This window comes from Theropithecus gelada, chromosome 9 (assembly GCF_003255815.1).
Source record: "Theropithecus gelada isolate Dixy chromosome 9, Tgel_1.0, whole genome shotgun sequence".
In the NCBI taxonomy this organism is placed as follows: domain Eukaryota; kingdom Metazoa; phylum Chordata; class Mammalia; order Primates; family Cercopithecidae; genus Theropithecus; species Theropithecus gelada.
In genome coordinates, this window is record NC_037677.1 from 42,543,088 (window position 1) to 42,567,341 (window position 24,254).

Below are 24,254 nucleotides of genomic sequence, written 5' to 3' on the forward strand. Positions count from 1 at the left end.
TTCTGCACTCAGGCAGCTATGAAACTTGCACTGTTATTGCTGGTCAGGCTTTCCAGAGGTCATGATAACCTCCTAGGTTCTCTGGAAGAGGGACATATTCTTCAGGATGGCATTGTAATATTTTGTTCGCCAAAATATTTTATCTATCTAAATCGATAGTTTCTAATGTCTTGAGTAACAAGACTAACAAGACTAGTACTTTTTATTTTTCTTAGCGCTGTGAGTTAATGTGACCAATGCCTGAGGTTAAGTAGTCAGGCTAGTATTACACTGGTCTTTGCCAGAACTTTTTGTCTAATACATTTCTCTACTGTTTTCTACAAGTCACAGGATGTTAATACGGGTTCTAGAATGCAATTTTTAAAAACGTTTTGTGAATGACTGGCAACATGGTCATTTAATTTTCAAATAAAATTTGCAAGTAAAATGTGTAGGACTCCAATAAGGCACAATGACCTAGATCCTGAGTATGATCCCATCAGAAGCAGCAAATACTGAGTTGAACAAGCTCACTAATGTCTGCTTACACCAGTCACTTTTGACTGCTCAATGGCAGGCAGGGGGAATGACATGTGGTTGGCAGATGTCCACTCAGTATGACCCTGGACTGGACATATAGTTACCTTGAGTCAGGCCAGCCATGTGTTATTGGACTATTCCTTGGATATACGCTCATTAGTGACTGTTAAAGTACTTGAGTCATTAGGTGCCTGTAGACTACGCCCATTGAGATTTGCATTAGGTGCAAGCTGCCCGGTTGTGCTGACACGGACTGATGCTGTGAGGTTTCACAATGACATGGCAGACAATTACATATGCTCAGATTTACCATGTATCAAGAGTTATTCATACAATCAATTAGGCAATTATCATTCTACACACAGGCAGTAATAAAGGGAGTAAATAAACCACAACGATGACGCCAGAGACAAATGTACCTCCAGAAGAGTCCAGTGGGTCCAGAAGCCCTTTAGATACTGGTCAGAGGCTCCTTTTGGGCAGAGATCACAGCAGCAGCCACCAGGTATGGAGAAGTCCTTAGAGTTCTCATGGACAAAGCTTCTGAAGGCATCTTGGGCAAGACCTTGTATTTGCTGGTCTTATGATCCTCTGCAGATGGGTCCATTCTCATTTTCTCAGCCACCTTTCACTTCCTGTTAGTTCATTTCAGGTCTCTTATGATCCCAGGCAGCAGTAGTTGTTATTACCTCAGTTCATTCATGCATGTTTATCTCTTTGGGGTTGAGGGGACATCTTCACTGTGGACATAATTCTACTGGAGATGAGTGACTTTATTTTAAGACATTGGGATCACAAATTATTATCACATATCATCAGGGCAGACAATAGCTACCACCTGGGGCTGAAAGCAGATAACTCCATTTATTCTAGAAACATTCTGTCTTGATTATGGCGCCAGTTACTGTGAGGGACTTCCTTTTCTCCACCTATTTTTTACAAGGTTTGAGTCTGAACTGCTAATATTCTACTGATTTACGGATGAAGGGACTGACTGCACCATTCCGGTCTGTCACAGCACTTGCATCAATACTTCCACTTTAAGAGTTTTCCACCTTGTCCAGAACTACAGTCCATTAATCCCCTCATTTTTCTCTCTTAAGAGAATAAACGACACATCTCATGCACATACCCACACCCCTCTTCTCCCAAATACCAAATACACAAAAATCCAATCTCTCTCCTACCCAAGCAATTTTAGATAATCTCTCATAACTACTTTAAGCCCCCTGACTCGATGCTCGTCCTTTCTCTGGCAAAATCTCATCCCTGGATGAGCACCACTTTGCGTTGGCTCAATGACACCACTCAGCTGAATCAGAAAAATATCAAAAAGTGGTCAGAGGTTCATCATAAATTCAAATAACTTACACAACAAGTTGGCCCTAAATATTTCTAAAAATCAATAACAGTTTTGTTTCTCCAATGACATCATTTCTTCAGAAACTCAACATGTATAACCAATCTTTTCTATGTTCTTCTAACTTTTATTCAACTTCTTTCACCTGATATCTTGCCAAATCATTAAAGGAGAAAATATATCCCGTTAGGCAAGAGCCGATCATCTTCCCATCACCTAAGAAAATAATATGCACAGGATGCGCCCACCTCACCTTTTTCTGCCTCATCATGTCAGAAAAAGTACCCCTCCTTTTCTCACAAATCTGAGATAAAAAATTTAGATGGCCTATAATTCCAGCACTTGGGGAGACCAATGCAGGCAGACTATTTCAGCCCATGATTTTAAAAACAAGCCTAAGCAACTTAGAGAAACCCATCTCTAAAACAAGTACAAACAAATAAGTAGCTGAGCATGGTCATGTGGTGGCACATGCCTGTAGTCCCAGCCACTCAGGGTGGGGAGCACTGAGATGGGAGGATCACCTGAGCCTAGAAGGTTGAGGCTGTAGTGAACTGTGATCACACCACTGCACGCCAGCTGGGGCAACAGTTATTTTTAAAAGGATCTTCTCTGTTAAAAATGATCAAATAAACAGATGGCTATGAGGCTGAGGTGGCTCCAGTACGCTCAGTTCTTCCTTCAACAAACCAGAACTTGACTCAGTATAAATAATGAAAGGAAACTTAAGTTTAACCCATCAGAAACCAACAACTACCAACTAACTGGAGACTTTCCACTGTAATGTTCCAAATGAGGCCACTGCTCCATTTTACCCAATCAAGTATTTTCTTTTCTTCTACATTCACCATATAAGGGTCTTCCCCCACCTTCCCTAAGCCTCTCTGTGGGAGCTCTCGGGTGCTTGCAGTCTCGGGCTGCTTTATAAATTTCTGAATCCTCAAATACACTTCGTAATGTTTCAAAGTGCCTAACAGTATCTTTTTTTTTTTTTTTTGAGACGGAGTCTCGCTCTGTCGCCCAGGCTGGAGGGCAGTGGCGGGATCTCAGCTCACTGCAAGCTCCGCCTCCCGGGTTCCAGCCATTCTCCTGCCTCAGCCTCCCGTATAGCTGGGACTACAGGCGCCCGCCACCTCGCCCGGCTAGTTTTTTGTATTTTTTAGTAGAGACGGGGTTTCACCGGGTTAGCCAGGATGGTCTCGATCTCCTGACCTTGTGATCCGCCCGTCTCGGCCTCCCAAAGTGCTGGGATTACAGGCTTGAGCCACCGCGCCCGGCCAACAGTATCTTTTAACAGCTCTTATGGTTGCGTCATTGTTTCTGGATTTTCAAGCTCTACCTCCTTCGTGGGATTGATTCTCAGTATGTGAACACGTTCTCCTTTATCATCATAAAGGCTCTCCTAATGCGGGCATTTTTTTTACAAAACTATACGTACTCTTACTATGTGATCCAGCAGTTGCACTCCCTAAGTCTTTATCCAATGACCAGAAAGCTTATGTCCACACAAAAACCTGCACACAGATGTTTATAGCATCTTAACATATTAAAATAGCTGCCAAAACTTAGGAGGAACCAAGATGTCCTTAAGTAGCTTAATGATAAATACAAATGTGGTATATTTAGAAAATGAAATATTAATCACCTCTGAAAAGAAATGAGCTATAACTAATTGCGTATTACATACTAAATGCATATTACTAACTGAAAGAAGCCAACCTGGAAAGTTATCTACTCTATGATTGCAAGTATATAACATTCAGAAAAATGCAAAACTATGGAGAGTGAAAACATTTGTGGTTTCCAGTGGTTAGGAAAAGAAAGGATAAATAAATGGAGCACAAGATTATTACAGTAGTGAAAATATACTGCACGATATCATAACAGCTATAATACATTCATCATACATTTCGTTCTCGTTATACATTTTCCAAACCCTTAGAATGTGTGCCACCAAGAGTATCGCTCTGGGTGATGATGATGTGTCAGTGTAAGTTCACTGACTATAATAAATATTCTACTCTGGTGTAAGAGGTTGGTTGTGGAGTGACCCGAAAGTGTACAGGAATTGAGGGTATATGGCAATGCTGGACTCTGCACTCCATATTGCTGTACACTCAGATCTACTCTAAAATAATAATGAATCTTTAAAAATCTATTACTATCACATAGCCCTTTTAAAGTCTCCAACTGGTCTGAGCCCATTCTATTAAGTCTCAGAAAACACTGGTTAGTAAGCTAGCTCTAACCCAACTGGCAAGAAGAGGCAGAAAAGACCCAGGGCAGGGGAGTATATTGCACATGCATACACCAGGAAACTGGAGGAAGCTTGGAGGCCCTTTAGCCTGGTCCTGAGCCCATTGAAACTGGAATTATAGGCACAGATGCCTGGGCACTAATCTGAATTTGCCAACATCCAAGGCCATATGAACACAAACGCGCAGAGTCTCCTCTGCAATCTGTAGCTAAGGATGTTAGGCCATGATTGGACTAGGATGGGAGATGAACTGAGGACAACAGATTCTGTAGACTTTTGTTGCCTCTTCCCAGCCCCAAGCATTTCACTCTTTCCTCTTGCCACAGGCAGCAGGGGGGCTCCCTATGAACATCATCCCCACAGCCTATAGTTGTGTCACCTTCAGTCTCTTATACCCTCCTACGGCACAGTCAGTCAGGACATCCAGCCTTGCAAACTCAAGGGTCCACACATGGCCAAGATAATGGGGTGAGCAGAACCCTCACCTTTGATCTGCAGACAAATACCCCCTACCTTCTGGGCCTCTACCAGCAATTGGAGGCCCTGGAAATTTCCAGACACACACCAGTGTTCTGAACTGCAGGCTGCTGTCCCATCCTATGGCAGAGTAGACCTTTTCTTCTCCAGAATTACCATTATCCAGTTGAATGAAATGTCTTTTTAACATAGAAACAGGGCACAGAAACTAGTGTTCCTTGGCCCTGAAACCCATCACACTGTCTGCAGGTATACACCTGTCCTTAGCAAATACCACAGATTTGAGGACTCAGTCCCTGGAGTGTGGTCATTGGCTCTGCTTTCAGAAAACATCAAGGTACCTTTAGCAAGTCTGCAGACTTCATGAAGAAAAACAAAAACATAAACAAAACCAAGTGATGAACACACACACACACACACACACACACACATCCCCCGCAAAGTGACTAACAGGATGTCCCTCCAGGACATTTGCAGAGAGGGGAGAAGAAAACATCCCAGGACCCTTTCACAGCTACTTCCTTGAGCCCCTTTTCTGATGGTGCTGTCTAGACCTGTCTCAGCCCAAGCACCACCACCCTGATATGCAGGAGCTGGCTTCCTGACCTGAAATTCAACATCAAGAAATGATCTCTTGGCCAGGCGTGGTGGCTCATGCCTATAATCCCAGCACTTTGGGAGGCTGAGGCAGGTGAATTGCCTGAGGTCAGGAGTTTGAGACCAGCCTGACCGACATGGTGAAAGCTCATCTCAACTAAAAATTTAAAAAACTAGCAGGACGTGGTGGTGTGCCCCTGTAATCTCAGCTACTTGGGAGGCTGAGGCAGGAGAATCACTTGAACCTGGGACGCAGAGGTTGTAGTGAGCGGAGACTAGGCCATTGCTCTCTAGCCTAGGCAACAAGAGCAAAATTCCATCTCAAAAAAAAAAAAAAAGAAAAGAAAAGAAAAAGAAAAGAAAAGAAAGGATCTCTTCTACTTAACATTAACAGGAATGTCCTCAAGCAGTGTCCTCATTGGCAGGGGTGGAGTGAGGGAGTTTCTTAAAAATTGAGGTCTCTGCCCACCATCTAGAGAACCTGGAAATTTCCACCAATGCCACAAAAACAAAATCACTGGATAGTGCTCCAGTGTATGGCAGATTAGACCATCTCTCCATTAGATCTGGGTTTCTATTCCATTGAATGAAATGGCTTTTCTATTACAGGGTTAGGATAAGGGATCAAAAGGGTCTTACAACTGAACTCCAGCATACAGTCTGCACAGACATTAGGCTTGTGCAAATATAACACAGTGAGGCCCCAGGACCCTTGAGTCAGCTGAATGCATTGAATTTCAGGAAACAGTGAGATACATTCAGCAAAACAGTGGGCTTCATGCTGAAAGAAATCAAGCCAAGAACACACACACCACTCTGACATACACACAAAAGACACACACATACACACATGTAAACACATATTCAGATACCCTAGTGGCCAATAGGTCCTTTCACCAGGAACCTGCAGACGGGAGAGGAGAAAGCCTCCCAGGGGACCATCACTGTACTTTCTGGAGCCCCTTATCACATAGCTAGCCCCGGGACAGCACTGTTTTATCCCAGTCCAGCCCAAACTGCCATCACCCTCTGATGTGGAAGCTGGCCTCCTCACCAGAACCTCTCTGTCAGACAAATTTCTCTTCTTTTTAAAATGGTTAGAGAGAACCTTCAGACAGTGTTCCGATCAGGGTGGTTGGAGAGGGGGGCTTCCTAGGAAGTCAGGCAGGGCAGAGCTGAAGCCCTCTGGGTTAGCTGTGGGCTTTTGATATAAAGGCATGTAAGACTGCACAGGTCAGGGGGGTAGTGAAGGGATGGACTGGGGTGTGCTGAAGAACTCCAGTTGGGAGTGTTCTATTACTATAACAGAGTTCCTGAACCTAGGTAACATAAAAAGAACAGAAATTTATTCTCTCACAGTTCTGCAGGCTGGGAAGTCCAAAATCAAGAGGCCTCTGGAGCGGACATTCCTACTACATACGCACAGGGAGGCAGGTGAAAGGGAGAGAGGATGGATGTGATGTGCTCACGTGACAGAAGAGTGACAAAAAGTAAACCCAATCCTTCAAGCTCTTTTTATACTTACATAAGACCTAGCTATTTTGTATGTATATAAAAAGTAACATCCCCCTCATCTACTACAGTGTAGTAGATACCACCCACATATGGGAAATGCAGAATAGATAAATAATTTATTCTCTCCTTTATCAGTTTTTCCAAAAAATACGTGGCTTTTTTACCTAAACACCTCCATTAGGCTGCAGCTCCCAACACTGCTGTCTTGGGGATTAGAGTTTCAACACATACATTTTGAGGGATACATTAAGACCATAGCAATTGTAAAACCAGAGTATCTGAGCCAGGTCTCAATCAAGATAGAAGTTTATTTTGCCAAGGTTAAGAACATGCCCAGAAGAAATAAACAGAGAATCACAGAAACAGTCTGTGGTCTGTGATTTTTCTCCAAAGATGATTTTGAAGGCTTCAATATTTAAAAAAGAAAAGTGACCTAGAGAGGAAACAGAAAGTGTGTGGTGATCCTCATGTTGCAAGAGAAAAGGAGCAGGTAGGGAAATAGTCAATTATGTACTGATCTTATGCTCAATAAATTAGCACTTGATTAGATAAGATGAACAGGGTAGCTACCTGTGGAAATGCTTAAACTCCTATCTGCAACTGCTTACAAAGCCAAGGAAAGGCGGCTTCTTGCATGACTCAGCTTTCAGCTTAATTTTTTTCTTTTGTCATAGTAAATTGGGTCCCTAATTTTTATTGTCCTTTCATACAATGATCAATCCCTAGATCTATTATTTCACCAGGAGTTGCAAAATAGTAATATTCTAATGCTATCATTATATTTTCATTTATTCGCTGAAATACTTACATAAAAAGTGATTTCCCCTTGATCTGTTAGTTATCCAGTGACACCACCCACACAGGAAATGCAGAATAGATGAATTATTCCCTTATCAGCTTTCCAAATCATAAATTGGATAACTGGCAGCCTTTCTCTTGCTTGTAAACTTATTTATTATAATTACAAATCCATGCATTTATTGCTGTTACTATACTAATTGATGTTCCAATTGTCCTGTTTTTGGACAGTAGGAGCATCATGTCATCTCCTAGGCCCTCTAATATACCCTAGTTATGTTTCATAGCATCCTTATTTTATGATATGTCAGGGAGATCGAGAATCATCTCATACATTTTCTGTCCAGACCTAAATTCAGGCATTTCTCCAAGAAACTCTGATCTCTTTTTTATAAAAAATTGTTATTTCCAGAATATAGCCTGGATATGAGAAATGTTGCCTTACTAAGTTGGTCTTTGATTCGTGCCTTTTTCTGTGAATACATACAGGAGTTCTCCTTCCTTCTGGGTTCTCTCTCTCTTTTTTTTTTTTTTTTTTTGATAGTTAAAACATATCATGACATGAATCAAGTTAAACTATGCCTCTGAGTTTCAGTTTCCTTTACAGACTATTTATTTTGATGATTACATGAGTTAGCACACAGAAAATGTATAGCAGTTTTTGTGATATACTTCAGGTGATCAGTAAATTCTCAGCACAAAATGTGCAAATGGTGAAGGGGGGAAATCCCATCAGTCCTACCTAACTGGAGAGCAAACTCCTTAAAGACAGGATCATAGTTCTAAACCTCTGTGTATCCACCATAACTCCTAGCACAATGCTTTGCATCAATCATGAGCTCAAGAAATTATTACTGATGGCCAATAACCAATACATATGTACTTTCAAACCAAATAACAAGAAGAAAATCTATAAATAGCAACCTGTAAGTATCAAATATTTCTGTGTATTGTCGTAGGTCTGTGAAACCACAACACACTGAGATATTGAAAGACATGGACTAAATCCAGTTCTAAAGCAATTTGAAATATCCACAATATAACTTAAATTCATTAAATTTTCAGATTTCTGAATTCATTCAAGTTCTAAAGTTATCATTCTGGGACAGTTCAATGTCTTTAAGTTTTTTATCTTATCCATTCTAATTTCCTGCTATAAAATCAATAAAGTGTAGGTTGTAAAGAAAAAAAAAAACATATCATGAATCCATGATGACTTGTCCTATCCAAATTGAGGATTATAAAGTAGTTGTTTATTACTTTGTAACTTTTATCTGTATCCCCTTTTTTCTATACTAAGAATCCTAGGTCCTCAATGACACCAGGAGTGACAGAATTAAAGTATTATTGCTCCTCATCTCCTTCATCCTATAATACCGATCTACAAATTGAAGATGAACAATACCAATAAAAAACAGTTTTAGGGTCCTTGTTTGGCAATTCATGTTTTCCTTAGGATATATTTCCTTTTGGTTGTACAAATTGCAATGCTTTAAAGCGACTTGAAACAGTTACTCTTGGTATGTTTAGAACCCTCAACTAGTGTTTTATGACACACTTATGTTTAGGTATTTTATATTCATTTTTTATTTACTGAATTTTCATCATTTATTAAGATATTATTATGAATAATATTAATACTGGCTGGGTATGGTAGAATGGTTCATTCAGATTGGTTGGGACTTGGGTGCTCACTTCAGCAGCACATATACTAAAATCGGTTGGGACTTGGGCCATACCAGTGTTTAAGTATTTCTCTATCCCCCTGCCTTGATGGACCCTGCTCTGCCATGAAAAGTTGACTAAAGTAAGTTTAATTCATTAAAATGTGACTTTAATGTGACTACTTCTCTTGCAAGACATTTGCCAAGGTTCTAAACTGAATTCTGGATAAAAACAGGTAACAAATTCTATTATCTGTTCAAGAAATGAATTCTTTGCATTTGCAGAAGCAAGAATGGATGACAAAACTTTGCATCCTTCAAATGAAGATGAAGTGGCCAGGTGCGGTGGCTCACACCTGTAATCCCAACACTTTGGAAGGCCGAGGTGGGCAGATCATCTGAGGTCAGGAGTTCAAGACCAGCCTGCCCAACATGAAGAAACCCCATCTCTACTAAAAATACCCAAAAAATAGCTAGGCATGGCGGCAGCTGCCTGTAATCCCAGCAACTCAGGAGGCTGTGGCAGGGACAATTGCTTGACCCTGGGAGGCAGAGGTGGCAGTGAGCCGAGATCACACCACTACATTCCAGCCTGGGCAATACAGCAAGACTCCGTCTCAAAAAAAAAAAAAAAAAATGAAGTATGCAGAGAAGAAAGAGCTTTTACTTACTTGCATGAAGTACTGAATATGTGACCTCAATTTCACTTGCTGCTTGATCAGACTGAAAGGCTGAGTGAGATATTGTTGGTGCCAAGCTCACTAGCGCTAGGAAATCTCTCTAGGCTCTGGCTATGCATGGAGCTGGCACTGGTGTCATCACCTCCATGATGTAGATCTTGCTCATCAAACACTGCAACCAGCTAGAAATAAAACATAAATGTGCATTTATAAATAAACACATTTAAATTACTACCAAAAATTTATACTACTTTGACATAAGTCTTACAGTGGGAAAATATCTGAGTGACCCCAAAATGTTAAGTTTTAAGAAGCAAAACCTCGGCTGGGTGTGGTGGCTCATGCCTGTAATCCCAGCACTCTGGGAGGGCGAGGTGGGCAGATCACCTGAGGTCAGAAGTTTGAGACCAGCCTGGCCAACATGGTGAAATCCCGTCTCTACTAAAAATACAAAAATTAGCCGGGTGTGGTGGCACACGCCTGTAGTCCCAGCTACTCGGGGAAGGTGAGGCAGGAGAATTGCTGGAACCTGGGAGGTGGAGGTTGCAGTGAGTGGAGATCGCACCAATGCACTCCAGTCTGGGCAACAGCATGAGACTCTGTCTCAAAAGAAAAGAAAAGAAAAAAGAGAAAACCCTCAAAAGGACAGTGTTTCTGTTAATGTTGATGCTTTACTTTTACATTTCTGAAGTGAATATTTTATAGACAAAATTCCATGGCTGAAAAATAATGAAAATGTTTGCTATCACAGCATGCTAAGATGAAAGTAAGTTTAAATACGTTCTAAAATATAGGCTATATTGTTAAGTGGAAAGAAAATTGCAAAATACAGAGTGAGAATGTGTATATAAACATATATATATACACACACACACACACACACACACACACGTGGTATAGGCTGAACTTCATATAATGAGAAGGGGATATTAAAAATTATACATGTTACCTGCTCATTTGTGCATAAGACATCTAAAAAGGATAAAAGATAATCTAATGAAATGGGAATCTAATAAAAGGAAATCTAATAACATGAGCACGCAGAAAAAGGTGGGGAAGAACATAAGTAGCCTAAGTAACTCTGGAAAACTCTATTTTCATTGTTGAAAGCTAAAGACAAAAAAAAATATCCCACAAATACTATCTTCTAATTAGCAAATTTATTTCTCAACAAGCATACGATTTCACAATTCTCAGTCTACTATATACACGCATACACACACACACACACACACACACACACACACCAGGAACAAACAAGTGAACATATCTTGGAAAATAAAAGCCAATTTTCTCACTGTTAGAAGTTACAAAGAAGGAAAAGCTAGAATAAACTTGGTGGTGTTAGAATGGAATCAAAGGCAACAATAAGAACTCATGGTTTTTATAAGTAGGTAGGTAGGTACACAGTCAGATAGGTATAGACGAATGTTAATGCATGTGTGAGTACACCAACACAGAGCTCCTAGCTCTGTTAATGAAGAGATCCTAGAGTAAATGACATTCCAATGCTAATGAGCACACCTAGTGCTCAGATCATGGTTTCCAGTACCATTCTCCAGTTAATGAACCAGGGCTCCCTAGAAATAGGGTTAATTTCAGGGCTGAGGTCAGGGAAGATGCATGATAAGCCTGGAATGCTTTGTGATGCTAAAAATAAGGAAGAACTCAAAAATGTTGACAGCACATCAAAAGGCAACAGGTGCCAACCTGAAGGGGTTCTCAGTGGCCAATGTTGAGTGTTGGGAGAAAAGCTGAGGGTTGGAAGAGAAGCTGAGGCAGGGGTTGGAACATGTCCAGGGTCCAGGATCTAAAACCCCTAGTGGCCTTTGGAATGTGTCTAGAATTGCTGACTCCTTGCTTCTAGCACTCCCTTTATCTCAAGTAGCCATATGTTTCAAAGAAAATGCTAAACCATCACAACTGTAGCTCATTCACTTGATACACTGCTTCCTTTCAACCTCCACATCCTCACCACCTGTTTCTTTGTTTGATCACCAATAAATAGGCTCCCAGAACTCGGAGCCTTTGCAGCCTCCACACTAGTGTTGGCCCCATGGTCCCACTTTCTCTCTTGTCTTTTCTCATTCCTTTGACTCCGCCAGACTTCATAGCCCCCACGGGCCTGGTGTTGGGTCTGATCACCTCAACAGTTGACACAACCTGAAAACAAAATAAATAATATTAGCATTGGATCATAATCCAAAGAATGCACAAAACTGCCATGAGTCCATAATAATATAAATAATTGAATAAACAAGTGGTGTAGAAGCAACTGCTGTTTCCTACTAGAGCATTCCAAATAAATACAGAAGGAATGATGGAAAGAAATCATCAGGCAATCTCCACTGTAATAACTGCTGTAGGTAAAAATCTACTCATGGGTCCTAGGATTAAGGGGGGAGAATATGATATCAAACAGGATATTTGGATATTTCTAAATGTCTCCCCATAGGATACATTTCAGCTAAAAAGGGAAAAATACTTGGCAGCCACCACTGTACCAGGATTAACATCACCAGTAATGGCAACATCACGTGCCATCTGATAAAACGCACTGAGAAGTATGTAAAATTACTTCTGTGGCATTCCTGCCACATGAATCATATTTATTTCAGACTGGACCTCCATTTGGATTTGTCTGATGTTTCCTCACGATTAGATGGAAGGTTACTTCATAACAAAACATTCCACAAACCCAAATGGAAGTGAAGTCTACAAAATATTTACAAAATAAATATAATTTTTAAAAAGTATCAAGGTCATGAATGCAAAAGAAATAATGAGGAAATTATGCAAACTGGAGGAGCCTGAGGAAAAATGAGAACTACGTGCACTGAGGACAGAAAATGGGTACCGGAGGGAGAATTCAGATGCGCTCTGAAGATTACTTGACTGTACTGACTCAGTATGAGTTTTTCACCTTTAATAATTGTTCTATGATTATGTTAAACATTAACATTAAGGATAGATGAAGGGTATGCAGAAATACTGTTAATATTTCAATTTTTGTGAAGTATACAATTATTTCAAATTGAAACATTTTAAAATAAAAATTGATTCTATTTATTCTTATAACTAATACAGCTCTTAAAATATGAATACACTTACTAAAAATCCCAACAAGAATAAGGTGTAAGGATCAACAATGACTGTCACCTTGGGATGTTCATCCTACAGCCCCATGCCTAGAGCAACTAACCTTAGGATTCTGAGGAAAGAACCATGGCTGAAGCCAAAATCAACCCCTTTTCTGCATCCAATCCAAGGACAGAAATATACATGTACAGAATTCAAATATCACACATAATTACAATCCTCATTTTATAAATAGTTTTGTCACTTGGAACAAATGCTATTTCCATGAATATGTACATTTTACATATCATCAATCCATTTATGATACAACAAAGAGGGTCATAGAGACATGTAAACAAACAAGAGTCTCACGACCCTACTGAGGTATAATATAAAATCACCTGATTAAATAATCTGGAAGGAGGGTAAGTGGTATTAAGAAATCAAAACAGGATGAATGGTTGAGCCACTCAAAGTTACAGGGAGCAAACTAAATGGGAAAATAAGTCGTTAATAGTTACAAAAACTGGAAAGGTGCTTGTAGGTATATGACAATGTATATGACAAATTGTCCATAAAATCAACTTGTTTATCTGACATTGGCTGGCATAGATCTCCTGTACTAGTAACACAGACATTCCCCTAGATTAGGAGTCATCCAGCAAACTTTTCCTGAAAATGGCAAAATAGTAAACATGTTTGGATCTGTGGTCCACATCATCTGTTTCATACTCTACTCGACCATTGCAGCATGAGAGTAGCCATAGACAACACATAAACAAGTAAACAGGGTTATATTTAAACAAAACTTTAAGTATAAAAGCAGTACTGATAGGGTTTTTGCATATGTTACTTTAATTATGACTTTAATTGCTTCAAGTATTTACTGGAAACACCAAGTTGTTAATAAATGTTAGTTATTTTTGTTTGAGAAAGTTTCAAGAGATTGAAATTATCAACAGAGGAGTGTGAAAGTCATTGGGCATTAAGCTAAGCCATACAAACTTTATCCTGAAAACCGTGGGGTGTCCTTGAATGCCCACGAGTTTAATTTCCACTTATTCTGCCTGAGGTTTTAAGGAGCATGAAAAAGGACTAGGAGGGTAAACACTCATAGCTCATTAGTCCCACAATGAAGAAATCACGAGGGCCTAGAGTAATGGAAAGGCAGTGAAGTGAAAAGACAGTCAAAATGTGTAATTTTCCAAATGCAGAACTGAGACATTTAAAAAGACTGTATGTGGTGGTTGGGTGCCATTACAAAGGAGGTGGATGAATTTTAGGCATGTAGGTTTGTGGTGCCAGTGGTTGGGCAGGGGACAAGCACACGGGGAAACAAGGAAAAACGAAGATGCATTCAGGTTTAGGGGAAAATATCACATGCTCAGTGTCCAATTCCTGTTAAACACCTGGAGATGGGAGTTCGTGGTGCAAAGGGAGTTCGAAATTAACTATACACGATTGGGTGATGCTGGAATGCAGGGAGAGTTGAAGCCACGGATTTCATTAACGACCCCAATCTGAATGTGGACCGCACAAGGGAATCAGAACCAAAACGTGAACACAGCCAAGACTGCAGGTTTCTCTTCCCTTCCTCCAAACCCACTTTCAGAAGAATTTGAGAAGAATTGACTAAAGAATGTAAGTAAACTCCAGGAAACAGGGTTCTACAGAAGCTGGGGAAAGGCCAGTACGTGGAAGAGAGAGATCAGTAGTACCTGTTCACTACAAGGAGGCGCCTCCAAATGTCAATGCCTATTTTCAACAAGTGGGACCCAAAGTGATTCACACCAGTGCTCTAAAATACATCTGACCCTTGAACAACGTGGAGATATGGATGTCAACTCCTCACAGTCAAAAATCCGAGTTTAACTCTCAACTCCCCCAAAACATAACTCCTAGCGGCCTGCGGTTGAACGGAAGGACGTCTTTCTCACTGATAACACAAACAGTTAAGACCTATTTTGCCTGTTATTCCCATTATACACTGAATATGCTGCTCCCAGCTGAGGCCGAGACTCCTGCCCAGGCGCCTCCCTCACAGCCCCCACTCCAGCCTCCCCAGACTCACCCTCGGCAGGGCCACCTTCTCCTCATTTCACTCTGGGGCCACATTCTCCAGGCCTGCGGGACATGGCAGGAGGCAAAGCCGAAGGCGACGCGGCTACAAAGCCGTCTCCCGGCGTGCACCCACAGCTTCCGATTCCAGTAGGGGCGCTGGCTCCTGTCCCACCCCCAGCATGTATACCCTGGTTCTGATAGGACGAGAAGGAACTTTTCAGCCAGCCCTGATTGGGTCATATTATCCAATCAGAGTTGCTGTGCACAGAGGCTCTCACCCAATCCAAACATGCCTTACAGGATAAATAGTTGCTCAGTAGGCTTTCATCATTTCACCCTACTTCAGAAAGCGTGGTCTGTACTGCTCCGCCCTGGGCAGGAGGAGAAGGAAGAGGGCCAGGCACCACTTTGAGCCTGCACTTTCCCTGGATGCTGGAGGCTGCTCTGCCGTGGGTAGGAGGAGAAGGAAGAGGACTGGGTGCCGCCTGCCTGCACTCTCCCTGGATGCTGGAGACTGGAGGCAGTGAGGCAGCAATAGTGCGAGGCGACTTTGGAGCGGCCCACAAAGCGACCTCGCCTTCCGCTGCGCCAGGAGGCCACGGGCTGGGAGCCCAGCAGAGCCGTCTGACCCTCCCCGAGCCCCATCCCAGACCCAGCCAGGACCCCTGTGATGCGCAGGCTTCTCGAGAGTCCATTTTCTTCTTGAATACGGGGCGCAGTGCGGCTTGAACCCAGCCCCCGACCTCCTTCTCGCCCTCTCAGAGCCCGCTGCGGGGAGGGGGCGCTGGAGAGCCCGGGTTGGAGAGGAGCCCTCCCCTTCTCTCCTCCGTGGAAGCCCTGGAGCCTCCGTTTCCTCCGGGACTGGGGTCCGGGGCCTCCTTCCTGACCCGCGGTGAGAAAGGGAGCCCAGATCAGGACCCGGTGAGAGGGCGCTGGAGCCCGGGAGCGGCAGGAGCCTTGAGGGGCAGCCAGGGAAGAGGATGGGGTCACCTTCGGCCCCGGCCCCGGGTCCCCCACTGCCGGGCCTCTGTCTCCTCCTGGGGGTCCTGCCCCTTGGGGTCCCACTCTCCAGGCTGTCTGTGGGTATCTCATCTGGAACTGGAAATAACCCTCTTCAAAGTATGGCTTAGCAAATATTTATTCGCCCATGCACCTCCCTTTTTTTTTTCTTCATAGTGTTCTTTTTGTCTTGGGTCGTTTGTGTTTTTCCTATATTGATGTGAAGCATTTTTAAAGACACTATAGAGATTAGTCCTTTATTGGTTCATTTCTGTTGTAGGTTGTTGTTTCCTAATCTGGTCTTTGTTGTTTAATTTCATTTTTAATTTAAACAACAAAGTTTCATTCATGTAACAATGTTTTTCTTAGAATATTTGTGTCTGTATTTGTGAAACAGAGCATCTATTATTGCTGGGTTTTTTATTGTCTGATCAGATTGTGTATTAATGTAATGCTGGCTTCACGAAACAAATTGAAAAACTATCCCTTTCCTTCTCTTTAAGGGAGTGAGCAGTGTCGGTATTTTTTCTTCCTTAAATATTTGGAACATTTTCAAAGTCTGATCCTGGTGTTTTCCTTGTGGAGCATTATTGTTTGTTGACTTGTTGGATTTTTTAAAATAGTTAATTACTTTTGTTTACTATATATAGGAGTGTGCTTATTTTATGCTCTTTTTGTGCCAGTTTTAGTAAGTTGGGTTTTCAGCATCTATTGCGATCTCTGTTGTCAGACTTTCGATCATATGTATTTCACAAAATTCTCTGATTATCTTGTTATAATACTGTTATGTAGAGTTGTTCTTTTGATTCTGATGCTGGTCACTTGTGTTCTTTAATCTTTTTTCCTTGATCAGTTTTGCCTGCACTCTCCCTGAATGCTGAAGACCGGAGGCAGTGAGGCAGCAACAGCGCGAGGTGACTTTGGAGCAGCCTCATACAGCGACCGCGCCTTCTGCTGTGCCTCCTCCCAGAGCCGAAGAAGCCCGGAACTGGTGGCGTGCAGCCCTGAAAGGAGGAGAGGGCAAACCAGCCGAGGGTGAGTCCGGTAGTCTGGGATGCCTGTGGCGGAGGAAGGACAGGCAGGAGTCTCGGCCTCCCGGGAAGAATTTCACAAAATTCTCTGATTATCTTGTTATAATACTGTTATGTAGGCTGTTGTTTTGATTCTGATACTGGTTATTTGTGTTCTTTAATCTTTTTTCCTTAATCAGTTTTGCTAGTGGTTTATTAACTATATTATTTATAAAAACAACTTTTAGCCTTAGTTTATTTCTGTTGGTTTTTTTTCCCATTTCATTGATGTTTGTTATTTTTATTATTATCTTCATCCTGCACTCTTTGCACTTGATTTTTCTTTCTTGATTCTTGAGAACGAAGTTGAAGTGCCAGGTGCCTTGGCTCATGCCTGTAATCCCAACACTTTGGGAAAGGCCAAGGTGGTTGGATCACCTGAAGGTCATGAGTTCCAGACCAGCCTGGACAACATAGTGAAACCCCCAGCTATACTAAATTACGCAGTGGCAGGCACCTGTAATCCCAGCTACTGGGGAGACTGTGGCATGAGAATCGCTTGAACCCGGGAGGCGGAGATTGCAGTGAGCCGAGATCACGCCATTGCACTCCAGCCTGGGCAATGAGATTGAAACTTCTCAAAAAAAAGAAGAAATAAGTTGGGGTGATTCATTTTCAGTGTTTCTGGACTTCTGCCCTGCAGAGATCCTCTCGCTGTAACCTGTTTCATGTGAGGTAGAGTTTAGAACATGTTTATTGGCCTCTGTGCCTTACTTTTCTTCATGTACTATTCTTCTTTTGTTAATTTTTCTTTAGGGTTTTTTTTTCCTTATATTAAATTGAAGGATTTATGGTTAAAAATCTGTAAGTTAGCCCTTTATTGACTCATTTTTGTCATAGGTTCTTGTTCTGTAGTTTGATTTTTGCTGTTTCATTTCTTTGTGTTCATAGTTGTATATAGTAATCTGGTTAATGATGATCTTGTGTGCAGTAGCTTTTCTTAATTTATTTATTAATTGTAACACTTTATGTCATGTTAGGCTGTGCTGAGCACTTCTAGGAGCAGCCAGGTTTCCGTGAACTCCCAGTTTACTCTAAATACTCTAGCAACCCACATGTGTGCACACTGGATAATGTCATGCATGTAGGGCAGTGATGCTGGGGAGACACCAACTCTGTCATTCTGTGAATCCACCACACAATCACAAACATTAGCATTAAAATAAAATGGACTGTTAAGCAACTGCAAAGGACTAATGCACCTATGTGGCACAAATGCGTCTTTCTGTATTCAAAGTACTTGTAAGAGCTTTAGGTTCCTCATACTCAGCCACTGACCTCGGGGTTCTTGGTACAGAGGCACATATGCACAGACACACACACAGGCACACATATACACGTGAATGCACACATGCGCACACATATTCACACCCACATGCAGATGCGGCACACACAGACCCGGGTGAGAAAGTCACATGTACATGGAACAGCCCCTGCTTTGTAAGCCATCTGGCTTTGTAGGGAGAAAGAGGTGGAACAACACACTGGTTATCTTGGAAGAGGGGATGAAGGGAGGAGAGCTGGATATTTCCAGTGGGGAGAAATCCTCAGGATGGTGCTGTTGACACTCGATGGCAATTACACTCATGCAGACAGGGATCTTGAGTGGTGGGGGCTGAGAGTGCTGAGCACACCTCCCCAGGCAGACAAGAAGAAAGTTGCAAGTGCAGGCACAAGATGAGGAGTCATAGTGAAACTTATCACAACATTCAGCCTCTATTCAGGAAATACTTCACAACACTTGCCAGGTACTTTTAGAGGCACTGGACATACTGAAAAGAATAAAGCCATTAAAAAAAATTCTGTCACTGTGGAACTTGCAATTTTGTGCAGAAAAGCAAATAGTTCACTAAAGAAATAAGCACAACCAGCCATGCGCGGCAGCTCAGGCCTGTAATCCCAGCACTTTGGGAGGCCAAGGTTGGTGGATCACAAGGTCAGGAGATCGAGACCATCCTGGCTAACACAGTGAAACCCCATCTCTACTGAAAAATGCAAAAAAAAATTAGCTAGGCATGGTGGCGGGTGCCTGTAGTCCCAGCTCCTCAGGAGGCTGAACCAGGAGAATGGCGTGAACCCAGGAGGCAGAGCTTGCAGTGAGCCGAGATCACGCCACTGCACTCCAGCCTGGGTGACAGAGTGGGACTTCATCCAAAAAAAAAAAAAAGAAATAAGCACAACCATAGAATGTTGGAAGGTGTCAAAAGTTATGGAACAAAACGAAGGAAAGGGGATAGGGACTGCTGAGGGGTGGGCTACAGTCTGAATTGGGAGTTAGGAGGGGTTGGAGTGAGAATGTCCCATTTGATCACAGTCTTGATGCATGTGAGAGAGCCTGGAGGAGAGAGTGGGCAAGAGCCACCCAAGTGGCTGTAGCAGGCTGGATGCTGCATTACATAGGGCACATTAAGTGAAACATGATGGCTATTTTGTGTAATCCTTTTAAATCCCAATAGAAATAGGACTGTGTGGGAGGACTATATTTTGAAATAACGATTTTCAAAAACACAGCAGCTGCATCCTATTGAGAAGTGGGAATATTGGATGATAAGTTAAAGTATCATTTTGTGTTAGAATATTGAAGCAAATATGGCTTGGTGCAGTGGCTCACACCTGTAATCCCAGCACTTTGGGAGGCCAAGGAGGGTGGATCACTTGAGGTCGGGAGTTTGAGATCAGCCTGGCCAACATGGTGAAACCCTGTCTCTGCTAAAGGTACAAAAATTAGCCAGTTGTGGTGGTGAGTGCCTGTAATCCCAGCTACTGAGGAGGCTGAGGCAAGAGAATTGCTTGAACCCAGGAGGCAGAGGCTGCAGTGAGCCAGGATTGGCCACTGTACTCCAGCCTGGGTGAAAGAGCAAGACTCCATAAAACAAAAAAGAAGAAGAATATTAAAGCAAACCATTAAAAAAAATCCCAAATTCCCAGAAATGTGACAAGACAAGCAACCCTATTGATGGCCCTAACAAAGCCCTATAGATTTTTCAGAGGAGCCTCCATTTGTTAGAACCATACCTAGGGCCGCAGCTGGCTAAGACATTCTCCATCAGCCTCTGGGATCAAAGGTGGGGTGTGGAGGTTGTCTGGATAGGGCCATGAGCCTCCCTCTCAGTAAAACACAAGCACAAGGGCTACATCTCTCTTGGTTTTTCATAACACAGGAACACAGGCAGACCTTAGTGTTCTCAGAGCCTCTGAGATCCCAGGCAAAGTATTTGGTAAGATGCTGTAGATATTTCCTTCTAAAAATAAAAATTCCCCTGGTAAATGCTCAGGCATCTCAATGGCCACACCACCCCTCATGTGTGTACCCAACTGCCTTCATCTGCCTCTGTTCCCATTGAAATTTTCCATGTGAAATCTGGGAGGGGATTGGACAGCTTGCATAACTTAGTTGATGACTCTCCCACAATCTTATAGACTTCAGTAATCTTTGAGGCTCTTCAACTCATGTGACAAAGTCACTTAATTCTGTAAATTTGGGCCAGTTCGTTTTTCTAGCTCTCAGTTTGCTCATCTGTATGCAAGAGGTTTAGCGTAGGTAAATCAAGGACACCAATATGCCTGTCTCTCCAGTTTGTCAATAACAGAAGAGAATCTGAGCTGGGGGATGCTGTTCCAAGTCCCAATTCTATGCCTCCAAGATCAGCTGTTTCTCTTTATTCATCACCAGGCATGCATCTCCTTGATACCCTCACTATCGAGACATAAAATGTGACAAGACTGATTATCTATGTGTTATTTTTTTTCTCCATTCCTCCTGACTTGTATTTCCTTAACTCATCAGAATCAATTTTCCACATTTTTTGAAGGAAAGTCTTTTGACAAAGATGTTAATTATCTACAAACAGCTGAGAGAAAGGGCTATTGCCCTCAGTGTGCTGGTGATAAATTTCCAAATGATGAATAAAAGATTTCCTAAGGCATCAGTTTCCGTGACAGTGTCTTTTTTTGTTTGTTTGTTTGTTTTTTTCTCTTGGGCACAAGGGAATGAGCAGAGCAGGTACGCTTCTGGGTTTGTTTGTTTTTAGCTTAGGTACAAAATCAAGCTCTGTTTTTCGCTGAAATATCTTTTTTCTTGTATCAGAGATGGGTTGTAAAAGACTCATTGTGGGTTCAGGGAAAAATGTTTTAACATGCAAGGAAATGTTGCAAAATTGGAAAGAGGATGTAATTTCACAAAACTAAATAAAACGGGGAATTTTTAGGATACTCTGAGTAAATCTTATTATTTGCATCCCACTAACCCCAATCAAATAATAATTTATATTTGTTTAATTTACTAAACTGCATATTCAATTGACTGAACTATAGAGGATGAGCAATGTTAAGTAAGAAGGGGAGCTCGGAAACATCAGGGTAACAATGGGACAAGGGTCGAGCAGGCAGGTGACTTATTTGAGTCTGCTTCGGCAGCTCCTCAGAAAAGGGGGAATGAAGGTTAGCACTAGCTGACTTATGCAGCTTTCAATCAATAATTATCCTCCCTATGGGCTAACACAACAGGCTCCAGTGAGTCATAATACACACATTCAGAGGTGGTCCAATGCAGTCCCACCATAGAAATCCTTCCCATGCTTAGCCACTCTTGTCATTAATCTCTCCAGACTCAAACCATGGTTCAAACACAGTTGTCCCTTGGCATCCAGAGGATTGGTTCCAGGACCCTTTGGACACCCATATCTGCTGGGAACAGGCCCTAAGCCTGTCATAAACAGGACTTAAAGAAACTGGCCATAAACAGGATTTCTGCAGCAATGTGACATGCTAGTGATGGCTATGACACAAACTGCTAGAAGTTGTTGGTTTACTGGAGCAGGGCAAGGAACACTTGGCCCACCCAGAGCGGAAAACTGCTCAAACCACAAACAATAGCATGAGTGGCCTGTGCTGTAACAACATATTTTTGCTGCAGATAATCAGCCAGAGACTGTTACTCTGCTCCTCGCTAAGAATGCTTTGTTTCCTGTAAGGAATGCTTTTAGCTAATCTATAACCTATAGAAACAATGCTTATCACTGGCTTGCTGTCAATAAATAAGTGGGTCAAACTCTATTCATGGCTGTCAGCTCTGAAGGCTGTTAGCCCCCTGATTCCCACTTTGCACTTTATTCACTTTATTTCTCTGTCTTTTTTTTTTTCATTCCTCTCATGCCGCTGGGTTGGGGTCTCCACAAGTGGCACCCAACATGGGGCTCGAACCCAGGTTGAAGGGTCACTGGAGCGATGGGTGGAGAACGTGAAACTATGCTGGAGGACACCAGAGTACTCTTAAGCAATCCCCGTGGTAAGAAAGAAGGGGAGCTCGGAAACATCAGGGTAACAATGGGACAAGGGTCGAGCAGGCAGGTGACTTATTTGAGTCTGCTTCGGCAGCTCCTCAGAAAAGGGGGAATGAAGGTTAGCACTTGCTGACTTATGCAGCTTTCTAGTGCAGTGGATAAATATTGCCCCTGGTTTCCGGACCAAGGAACTATGAATATAGAGGTCTAGGAAAAGGTAGGCAGCACACTGAAAAAGGCATATAAGGATGGTGCCGAGGATATTCCTATAACTGTCTGGTCAGTGTGGGCTCTGGTTCATTCCACCTTGGAACCTTTCCACACAGATGATGAGGAGGAGGAATCAGAGGAAGAAGGAGAGTACAACGAAGTAAAAGAAGAGGTGACAGAGCAGGTTTGCTTGCCAGCTAAAGTGACAAAGGAGGGAGAGGTTTGTCCCTACCCCTCTGCACCCCCTCATCATTTTGAAAAAAAGAGTGGCCTGATCCTCCAGATCTTTCTTTTCTGGAGGACGCTGAGTGAAAAGTAGTTGCCCCAGTGACTGTTTGAGCAGCACCTGGAGCGACTGCTCTCAGTTCTATTCAGGCAGGAATCCACCAAGCTAGATGAGAGGGTGATATGGATGCTTGGCAGTTCCCTGTTAGAATATACTCACCTGATCAACAGGAGAATATTGTAGCTACATTTGAACCTTTTCCTTTTAAAATACTTAAAGAATTTAAGCAAGCTATTAATCAATATGGACCAGGTTCTCTTTTTGTAATGAGACTGTTAAGGAATGTTGCTGTCTCTAGTCGGATGATTCCTACTGAGTGGGATGCTCTTACTCGAGCTAGTCTGATTCCTGCTCAGTTCTTATGATTTAAAACTTGGTGGCCAGATGAAGCTTCCATTCAGGCTCTTCACAATGCCCAGGCCCAACGTCAAATTAATATAACTGCAGACCAACTTTTGGGGGTTTGCGGCTGCGCTGGTTTAGATAAATGTACAGTGGTTATGCAGGATGATGCCATAGAGCAGCTTAGAGGAGTGTGCATCAGAGCTTGGGAAAAAAATCACTTCAGGAGGAAAACAACACCCTTCCTTTAGTGCTGACAAGCAGGGGCCCAAAGAATCTTATGCAGGTTTTATAGTCAGGTTACAGGAGCCTCTTAAAAAGGTAATTGTAGATTCGGCTGCTAAGGATAGAGTGTTGCAGTTATTAGCTTTCAACAAAGCCAATCCTGAGTGCCAAGCCACTCTGTGACCTATTAGAGGAAGAGCACATTTGGTTGACTATATTAAAGCTTGTGATGGTGTCAGAGGTAATCTGTATAAAGCTACTCTACTGGCCCAGGCAATGGCAGGACTGAGAGTGGGTAAAAGAAATACTCTGTTTCCTGGAGCTGGTTGTGGGAAACATGGTCATATTAAGAAAGAATGTAGAAAATATCGGTGAGTCAGACCACCAGTTGGGGGAAAATAGAAAACTGCTGAGCCTGAAATATGTCCAAAATGCAAAAAAGGAAAACACTGGGCTAATCAGTGTCACTCTAAGTTTGATAAAAATGGGAACCCAATTTTGGGAAATGCCATGAGGGGCCTGTCCCAGGCCCTATTCCAAACCGGGGAATTTCTGGCTGAGGCCACTCCCTCACCCCTGTACAATGCCTGTACCCCACCACAGCCAGTAGTGCCACAGTGGCTTTATGCTGCACAAATGCTGTGAACCTTCTGCCTGGGGAACCCCCACAAAAAGGTCCCAACAGGAGTCTGTGGACCACTGCCAGGGGGGACAATAGGATTACTTTTAGGAAAACCTAGTGTAGGTTTAAAAGGAGTACAAATACATACAGGAGTCATTGATTCAGATTAAAATGGGGAAATTCAAATTGTTATATCTACTTCTGTTCCCTGG

General features: G+C 42.4%; 1 pseudogene; it reads left to right on the forward strand.

The window, feature by feature from the left end:
• The first annotated feature begins 916 nt into the window (after positions 1-916).
• Positions 917-17,168, forward strand: LOC112631023 (annotated as a pseudogene).
• The last annotated feature ends 7,086 nt before the right edge of the window (positions 17,169-24,254 follow it).